The sequence below is a fragment of the Podarcis pityusensis genome (assembly GCF_964106645.2).
Source record: "Podarcis pityusensis genome assembly, chromosome: 4".
NCBI lineage: Eukaryota > Metazoa > Chordata > Lepidosauria > Squamata > Lacertidae > Podarcis > Podarcis pityusensis.
Genome location: NC_138027.1, coordinates 23,197,984 through 23,207,901, shown reverse-complemented (window position 1 = coordinate 23,207,901; position 9,918 = coordinate 23,197,984).

The following is a 9,918-nucleotide window of genomic DNA, read 5'->3' as shown; positions in this document are numbered from 1 at the left end:
GGGTCCTGCAGGTTTAGATCCCTAAAGCAGAGGACAGAAAGTGCTCAGTTCAGCACTGCAAAAGGGTGGAAGAAAAAGGCATATTGAGAACAACAAGAACATGCAAAACCAGGAATAAATATTGAATTCCATATCCTGCTGTCTTGACATCCCAGAGCTGGTAAATCTCATGTCTGTATATGATTTGTTACGTGTATACTAGCCTTTTTCCAAGAATCTTAAGGCAGTATACATAGGCTTGTCCCATCTCACTCCCCCCAAAATACTCATGATCACCCAGCAAGCTTTCTGACTGAGTGTGGCTGAGCAAACTGAAGCCTCCCCAACACAACACACTAACAACCATAGTACATTGGCAGAACATTGCTTTCCCTAACTTGAATTACAGAGGTACTTCGGGTTAAGAACTTAATTCGTTCTGGAGGTCTGTTCTTAACCTGAAACTGTTCTTAACCTGAAACACCACTTTAGCTAATGGGGCCTCCTGCTGCCGCTGCACCACTGCAGCACGATTTTTGTTCTTATCCTGAAGCAAAGTTCTTAACCCGAGGTAATTATTCTGGTATAGCAGTCTGTAACCTGAAGCATATGTAACCTGAAGCGTGTGTAACCTGAGTACCACTGTATGGCGTTTTGTGCCATTTGCTTGGGAAGGTTTGCAGCCTAGAGACTACAGTGGTACCTTGGGTTACATACGCTTCAGGTTACATATGCTTCAGGTTACACACTCCGCTAACCCAGAAATAGTGTTTCAGGTTAAGAACTTTGCTTCAGGATAAGAACAGAAATCGGTCTTGGGCGGCGTGGCGGCAGCAGGAGGCCCCATTAGCTAAAGTGGTGCTTCAGGTTAAGAACAGTTTCAGATTAAGAACAGACCTCCGGAACGAATTAAGTACTTAAACCAAGGTACCACTCTACTGACTAAATTTCATACCTGTTTATTTGTTGTCACTTATTTCCCTCATGATGGAACCTGCAAATCTCCTGTCAAGGAAGGACAGCACAGGATTTTACCAGATGTTTGCTACATTTCCAATTCCAAAGCCAATAAAAGCAAACAGTAAAAGCAAGTTGGCACATTAAAAAAAAGCAAGTTAAAAGCAACAAAAAAGGCTTTTATGGGTATGTTCGTAGCAAAAGGAAGAACAAAGAAACAGTGGGGTCACTCAGAGGAGAAGATGGTGAAATGCAAACAGGGGACACAGAAAGGGCTGAACTCCTCAATGCCTTCTTTGCCTCAGTCTTCTCCGATAAAGAAAACAATGCCCGACCTGAAGAATTTGAAGCAAATGATTCAGCAAAGGAAACACAGCCCAGAATAACTAAGGAGATAGTACAAGAATACTTGGCTAGTTTAGATGTATTCAAGTCTCCAGGGCCAGATGAACTGCATCCAAGAGTATTAAAAGAACTGGCAGATGTGATCTCAGAACCACCGGCAGTCATCTTTGAGAATTCCTGGAGAACAGGCGAAGTCCCGGCAGACTGGAGGAGGGCAAATGTTGTCCCTATTTTCAAAAAGGGGGAAAGAGAGGACCCAAATAATTACCGCCCAGTCAGTCTGACATCAATACCAGGGAAGATTCTGGAGCAGATCATTAAGCAAACAGTCTGTGAGCACCTAGAAAGGAATGCTGTGATCACCAATAGTCAGCATGGATTTCTGAAAAATAAGTCATGTCAGACTAACCTGATCTCGTTTTTTGACAGAATTACAAGCCTGGTAGATGAAGGGAACGCAGTAGATGTAGCCTACCTTGATTTCAGCAAGGCATTTGACAAGGTGCCCCATGATATTCTTGTAAAGAAGCTGGTAAAATGCGGTCTTGACTATGCTACCACTCAGTGGATTTGTAACTGGCTGACTGACCGAACCCAAAGGGTGCTCATCAATGGTTCCTCTTCATCCTGGAGAAGAGTGACTAGTGGGGTGCCACAGGGTTCTGTCTTGGGCCCGGTCTTATTCAACATCTTTATCAATGACTTGGATGATGGACTCAAGGGCATCCTGATCAAATTTGCAGATGACACCAAACTGGGAGGGGTGGCTAACACCCCAGAGGACAGGAGCACACTTCAAAACGACCTTGACAGATTAGAGAACTGGGCAAAAACAAACAAGATGAATTTTAACAGGGAGAAATGTAAAGTATTACACTTGGGCAAAAAAAATGAGAGGCACAAATACAAGATGGGGGACACCTGGCTTGAGAGCAGTACATGTGAAAAGGATCTAGGAGTCTTGGTTGACCACAAACTTGACATGAGCCAACAGTGTGACGTGGCAGCTAAAAAAGCCCAATACAATTCTGGGCTGCATCAATAGGAGTATAGCATCTAGATCAAGGGAAGTAATAGTGCCACTGTATTCTGCTCTGGTCAGACCTCACCTGGAGTACTGTGTCCAGTTCTAGGCACCACAGTTCAAGGAGGACACTGACAAACTGGAACGTGTCCAGAGGAGGGCAACCAAAATGGTCAAAGGCCTGGAAACGATGCCTTATGAGGAACGGCTAAGGGAGCTGGGCATGTTTAGCCTGGAGAAGAGGCGGTTAAGGGGTGATATGATAGCCATGTTCAAATATATAAAAGGATGTCACATAGAGGAGGGAGAAAGGTTGTTTTCTGCTGCTCCAGAGAAGCGGACACGGAGCAATGGATCCAAACTACAAGAAAGAAGATTCCACCTAAACATTAGGAAGAACTTCCTGACAGTAAGAGCTGTTCGACAGTGGAATTTGCTGCCAAGGAGTGTGATGGAGTCTCCTTCTTTGGAGGTCTTTAAGCAGAGGCTTGACAACCATATGTCAGGAGTGCTCTGATGGTGTTTCCTGCTTGGCAGGGGGTTGGACTTGATGGCCCTTGTGGTCTCTTCCAACTCTATGATTCTATGAAAAATAAATATATATAATAAAATCACGTTAACATTGCCTTTGCTTTAAAGGTGTTTGGAGCCCTTAACCCTGCAGCTTCTGGCTGTGGTATTAGTCCAAGCTCTCTATTTCCTGATAGCTTTCTCAGAACGGTAAGGCCTATAAAGGTGCAAGTCTGTGATTGGCTTTACATTGGATGCCTCGCCATATTGTCGATTGGGTACGTTGGAGGTGTAGCGAAGAGTAATTGAGCAAGTTAATCCACAGTGCAGCAGAACATGACTGCTGGCAAAGGCCATCTGAAACAGATGAGTTCTGTGACCCCTCTGGAATGACGGCAGGGACACATTATTTCCGAACTCAATTTCTGAGGTACAAACTGTATCTCAGTCATTCCCCACGTTTCCTGTCTTCCCATCTTCTTCAGAGCTGCCACCTCCTGATGGTAACGAGTCAGCATCAAGAAACCACGCCAGGGACTCTTGACTGCTGTTTCTGTCAGGAAAAAGCACCAAGGCAAAAGCCAGCTCCAGATGGCTGGAATGCAAAACAGGATGTTATGGTTTTGCAGATGTACTGTTGGAGAAAAGGTGGAGCCTATTCTCTGTACTGAGCACCGGATGTTAGCTCAGTGTGTCATATGACCTGTGCTGGAAGTACAGGGGAGGAGTGTGAGACTCTTCTGATGGAGTCTGAAGGGAACAGTCACATTTCTATGTACTGTTGAGTGACAGGAATAAAACATGTAGAAAGACTCCTGTCTGTCTCTTCTTCCCCTCCCTGGGAAGGAATGCAGGGAGGGAGGAAGGAGGAGGGTGTGTCCTGCTCACGTTTGAGGAGGATCGCCGGTTTGTTTACCTAGCCTGCCGGAGGTCGCAGACGGACGGTAAACACACAGTATCTCGCTCAATTGCCTCGGGGGAGGCCAGGTACCTCTGCCTGTGGGCTGAAGATACTGACAGTTTCCTCATTTTTCCTGGCTGTGCACAAACACCCCAAGGTTTTGCTCCCTTAGCTGACTAGTATGACTATTTTAAAAGTCGCTGCATGAGTGTCAGGCTATTACCACAATCCAGTAAGGAAGATTCCTATGTGGAAGCCCACCTTCACATCTGCAGCCAACAAGCATCTGCTACACCCATAAAGTGCAAAACTTAAGCAGAGTACAGTTGAAGTGGCATCTTTTCAGACTCATTTACCTTTTTTCTTGTGTGAATGTAGTGTTGAGAGTTGGGCTGGGGCTAGGCTGTATGCCCGAGTATCTCCAAATTCCTAGATCCATCAAGAATTCAATTGTTGGAATAGCCAGGACAACTTCTTGGTAATGGCCTAAGTATGGTTCATGGCTTGTACTGCAGTTTGAAGGACAACAAGAAGAAGAGGAGTTTGGATTTATCACTACCCGAAGGAGTCTCAAAGCGGCTAACATTCTCCTTTCCCTTCCTCCCCCACAACAAACACTCTGTGAGGTGAGTGGGGCTGAGAGACTTCAGAGAAGTGTGACTAGCCCAAGGTCACCCAGCAGCTGCATGTGGAGGAGCGGAGACACGAACCCGGTTCCCCAGATGACGAATCTACCACTCTTAACCACTACACCACACAAAAGCCAGAGTTGTGTGTGTCTTTGTGAGCTGGGCTAAAAGCAGGCTGCAGGCAGAAGCCAGAAAGAGAAAGCTGGCCTAGAAGCAGGTGGAAGCCAGAGTGAGCGGGCGCCATGCTTGATTTCTGCTTTAATCCAAGGCAGTGGCTGTGGGAAAAGCAAGACCTACCGTATTTGGGGTGCTAATGCTCCATCGTAGGCTCAGATTCTATATATGTGTAAATAAGCCATATATCATAAGGACAGCACAGTCTCTGCTTGTGCCTCATTCTGAGGAAATCAAATCCTAGGTAAGCACCTGGAATTCCTGGAATCTTGAACCTCTTGGAGATTGGGGTGGCTTCATTCAGGATGAGACAGCAACCCATTCGCATTGCACTGGCGGAAATATTCCACTCAAAAATTAATAAATGCAAGTTTATGATGTTCCTACCTGATGGGGGTAGGAGCCAAGCAGGAAAAATTACCACTGCGGGTTGTGAATGTGTGTGCGTGTGGGTGTACACATACATACACATATACAGTCACTTCCAGATGGCCTTTAATATTTAAAACAAAAAACAGAGCCAAACACTCTTCGTTGACAACTGATATGGCTAAAAATGCAGCCATAAAGATGTGACCTGAAGACATTAAGACCTATGTTTATAAGACATTTGCCAAATAATAATTTATTAGACAGGCCCATTGGTCAAATACGCCTGATAATGTTTTGTTTATACCATTCAGCATTCCCTCACTTACTGTAGTGATATATCACTGATCCCCCCCTCCTAAGCCATTCCTGTTCTAGCAAATAAGAAGGCCATATTAAGTACTTGTGGGATCTTGGACCCACAAAACACTAAAAATACTTGGAATGCTTTCTCTTTCAACCCATGAAATAAATCATGATCTAATCAGATGTTTTATCCAGATTCAATACATGTTGTGGAATTCATTTGTTCAGAGCATATTCCTTATTAGACCATCTTCCCTTCGTTGTTTTTTTGGTAGGCTCCTCTAAATGTAGAAGCACGGCTGTGGATTAATCACAACAATTATTTCCAAAATGAAATAACAAGTATTGCTCGTCTATTATTAAAATAAACACGCATCTCCAAACACGTATTTTATTACTTGCTGAAACCTCCAATGGGCATAGCTATTTAAATAAGATATATTAATATATATCTTAAAAAGCCAGAACTATTGGTTGCACATCTGGAAAACTGATTATTCTCTGGCTAGTGATCTCATCACAATGTCTAAGAGCCAAGGAGTAAAATCATAATTAATATTGGGTCCTTCTTAGTAAGGCTTGTAGTTGGTTTCTCCTCCTCCTCCCTGTTTAAAGTTAGCAGGCATATTTTCAGAAGGAAAAACAATGAAATCCCTTTACGGAGTTTTGCTGTTCTGAGGTTGGACAACGCATTCCAAAGATTCCTTTCATCCCTCCCCTCACTGAGATATCATGACAGACCACACCAGTGACATCAGCTTATTGATAGGCAGGACTGTATGTGTGTGTTGTGCAAGGTGCAATAGTTGGTGATCAGATATGGGGATAACAAGGAGTGGGATTCAAGCATTCAGTTGTTGACATCTATAGGATGCCATGTTCTCTGTGGAAGGATAAAGCACCAGCTGAGGATTGGAATGGAATCCACCATTGAGGATCATCATTCTTTGGTGGGGGGAAACAGGAAGTGCATGTTACAGCATCACTGTGTGCATACAGCATTCTATATATTCTTTATACATCAAGTTTGAATCAAGAAATGTTCTCTGTAGTGGTGAAAGGGGCAGATAACACAAATAAGACATTTAGATCCTAGTGGCATAGCTGTCAAGCATCCCTTATTTGGCGGGACAGTCCCTTATCCCAGCGCCATGTCCCGCTGCTGTCCCCTATTGATGATGTTCCTTAAATAAGCTACTGGAGGTAATGGGGCCCTTTCTATGTCCAGCTGTCCTTTGTCAACAACAAATTGTTGCCGTTTTTGTGTGTTGAATATATGCTATATGGTAATTTATGAACCTAATAAGTATCTAAAGCCATTTACACACAACAAAATATGTATTTTATCAAAGTAATTGTTGATGCCTTATTTTGGCTGCTGATCCCTTATTTTCGAGGCTGCTGGTCCCTTATTTTCAAATCTGTAAATTGACAGCTATGCCTAGTGGGCAGATGATAGGAACACAGTGGTTAGAGTGCTTTGTGCTTCATACAGTTAATTCATATCCCTAGATCTGATTTTGAACCTCTCATTTTGTTTTCCTGAATATTTAGGATAAATATAGTTCCACTCTTGTGCCTTAGAGTATTAATGTATTGTTTACAGATGTCTGAAGAAAAAAATCTCTCAAGCTATGCACATTGCAGAACTCGGCTGATGACATTGGATATGGATGTTCATTTTTTAAAACTTCCTTCTAAGGAATTGCATATTGGACATTACCACAGGCAGAGCTACCAATAGAAGTGATCCATTCTGGCAAGCCTGATTCATGGCTAAAGGGAAGGTGAAAAACTACATTTCTGTCTCGTCCCCCGGCGCCCCTATTTTCTTCTTGGTAGCATTTTTCCATTTATGAATCACTTCCTATAAGACATCTCCAAGTGATTTTACAGTAAAAGATCAGACATATATGAAACAATTTAATAAAGACAATTCTAAAAATCCATAATACAAACTATTTCAAATCAAATACAGTGGTACCTCAGGTTAAGTACTTAATTCGTTCCGGAGGTCCGTTCTTAACCTGAAACTGTTCTTAACCTGAAGCAACCTGGGGCCTCCTGCTGCTGCCACGCTGCCGGAGCACCATTTCTGTTCTCATCCTGAAGCAAAGTTCTTAACATGAGGTAATATTTCTGGGTTAGCGGAGGCTGTAACCTGAAGCGTATGTAACCTGAAGCGTATGTAACCCGAGGTACCACTGTACAGATACAAATGGTGGTTAAAAAAACAACCTATCCACTTAAAAGGTTGGCTGAAAAAGGAAGCTGAAATGACAACAGAGAAGGTGCTTTCCTGAAATGTAATGGAACAAAGATATGAAGGGTAGGTACGGGGGTAGAGGAAGGGGTGTGTGGTGGGGGTGGACTGCCTCGGGTATCTTTGCTGGGGGGGGTGACATTTGGCAGTCGCAGGTGGTCGGCGCGCCAAATGTCCACCATTGATGGCTCGCTCTGCTCCCGTGGGCAGCTTGCTCCATCCCGGCTGAAGAGCACGCCGCTCCATGCACCCAAGCGGCTATTCCGTGCTTGGGAGGGCACCCTCTGTACCCCGCACCCCTTGTGAGCCAGCCCACCCTGGGCAGCACTGGCATATGCTCCACCGCTGGGTAGGTGCTGACCTTTAAAGCCCTAAATGGCCTTGGCCCAGTATACCTGAAGGAGCATCTCCACCCCCATCATTCAGCCCGGACACTGAGGTACAGTGCCAAGGGCATTCTGCTGGTTCCCTCACTGCAAGAAGTGAAGTAACAGGGAATCACACAGAATGCCTTCTTGGTAGTGGCACCCGCCTTGTGGAACGCCCTCCCATCAGTTGTCAAGGAAATAAACAACTATCTGACTTTTAGAAGACATCTGAAGGCAGCCCTGTTTATGGATGTTTTTAATGTCTGAAGTTTTATTCTGCTTTTAGTGTTCTGTTGGGGGCCGCCCAGAGTGGCTGGGGAAACCCAGCCTGATGGGGGGGGGGTATAAATAATAGAATTATTATTATTACTATATCATACAGAAAGGAGCTCCTGACGAGATGGTATCTCCAGCAATGCAGAGTGCATTGCTCAGTTGGGTTTATAATGGGTGAGACAATATATAGGCATCCTGGTCCTAAGCTGTATAGGACATTATTTTTATTAATTACCTGTCGTTCATTCTAAGGTACCAGGGGCAGATTATAGCATTAAAACACAATATTAAAAACTTTTAAAAACATCTTGCAATCACAAAATAAGGTGGGTCCTAAAAATATACACCCCAAGTGTCAAAAGCCACAGTAAAGAGGTGCGTCTTCAGAATTCACCGGGAGCTGTATAATAATGATGAGCCCATGCCTAAAACAGAAAAGGGCAGGAGAGGAGTGACTTGGGGAGGAACAACAACAATAACAAAATCTCTCAGGAAGGATACATGCAGCCAAACTTAGTCCACTGGTATGGATAACAAGTGGCAGAACAGCAATTAATATCCATGCTAAGAAAACAGGATTGTGTAGAAGTTAACATGCCAGGCATGCACACCAAAAATATCAGATCTGAATGACATATTTGCAGCATATAGTCTGGAATCGTTCAATCAAAAATGTAAGTACTTCAATATTACTCTGACCACACAAAATAATTACAGGTACCAATACCTTGAACTTAGTCTCGTAGCTAATTGGCAGCTAGTTCCATTATTTCAGCAGCCGCGTTACATGACGGTGATAGTCTGCCCCAGTGAACAGTGGAAGCCAGGGCATTTTGTACTGCAGCTTCTAGGCCAACCTATGGGGCAGCCCCATGTAGACTAAATTGCAGTAGTCCAACCTGGAAGTAACCAGGTCCAGAATGGCAGAAGCTGTATTACCAGCCAAAGTTGGTAAAAGACACTCGTAGACATTGAGATCACATGGTCCTCTTGTGACAGAGATGGAACCAGGAGCACTCCTAGACCATGGCTGTACCAGCTATGCAGGGATTGCCCTTTTTCATTAGAAAATATCCTGCCAATTTTCTTCATATGCAAAAACTACACATTCAATGCCATTGGGACATATCGCATGAATGGAAAACAGCAAATGTCACAACAGTGAATTAGGAATTCCTTACACCATGTTAAAATGTGAATTGTTCAAGTAATATGCATTGCTGAACACATAACACTTAAGACTTGAATCTAATTGAAAAGGTGGAAAAACAATGGCCATTAGTAAAATGTCTCCTTATTATAATAACACAAGATAAAAACCGTGTAAAATAACCCCTCGAACCAAACTGTATCCAAATTAACGCACGCAAGATCCAACCTAAGATGACAGCTACAGATCAAAACATTTTCCCCCTTCAGATAAACATCCTGCCATGAAGTCTGATCACCATCTCATGGAAGAAACACTATATTCCCTCGGAAGGGATTTTGAGGCAGACATCAGCAGAAAAGATGTGATGTTGAAAGCCAACAATAAGAAAACAATTAGAAACAGACCATCTCTGCCTTCTCAAGGACTCCACCAAGATTGGGAAGGAGTTTTATTAGCAAAGAGGTCCAAGAATAACACAAAAAGGGGATAATGCTTTTTTTTTTCAGTGCTAGAAAAAATGTGCCAGAGTGGCTCTTCTGACATTTTCCACCCAAATGGTTAATGGAGACAGCGATGCAGTTAAGTGTCGTTTTGAAAACTTGCACTTAATGGGAGCTGTAATGTTAGACATCTGTTTGGGTTATAAAGAAAGGGAGATGTGGCG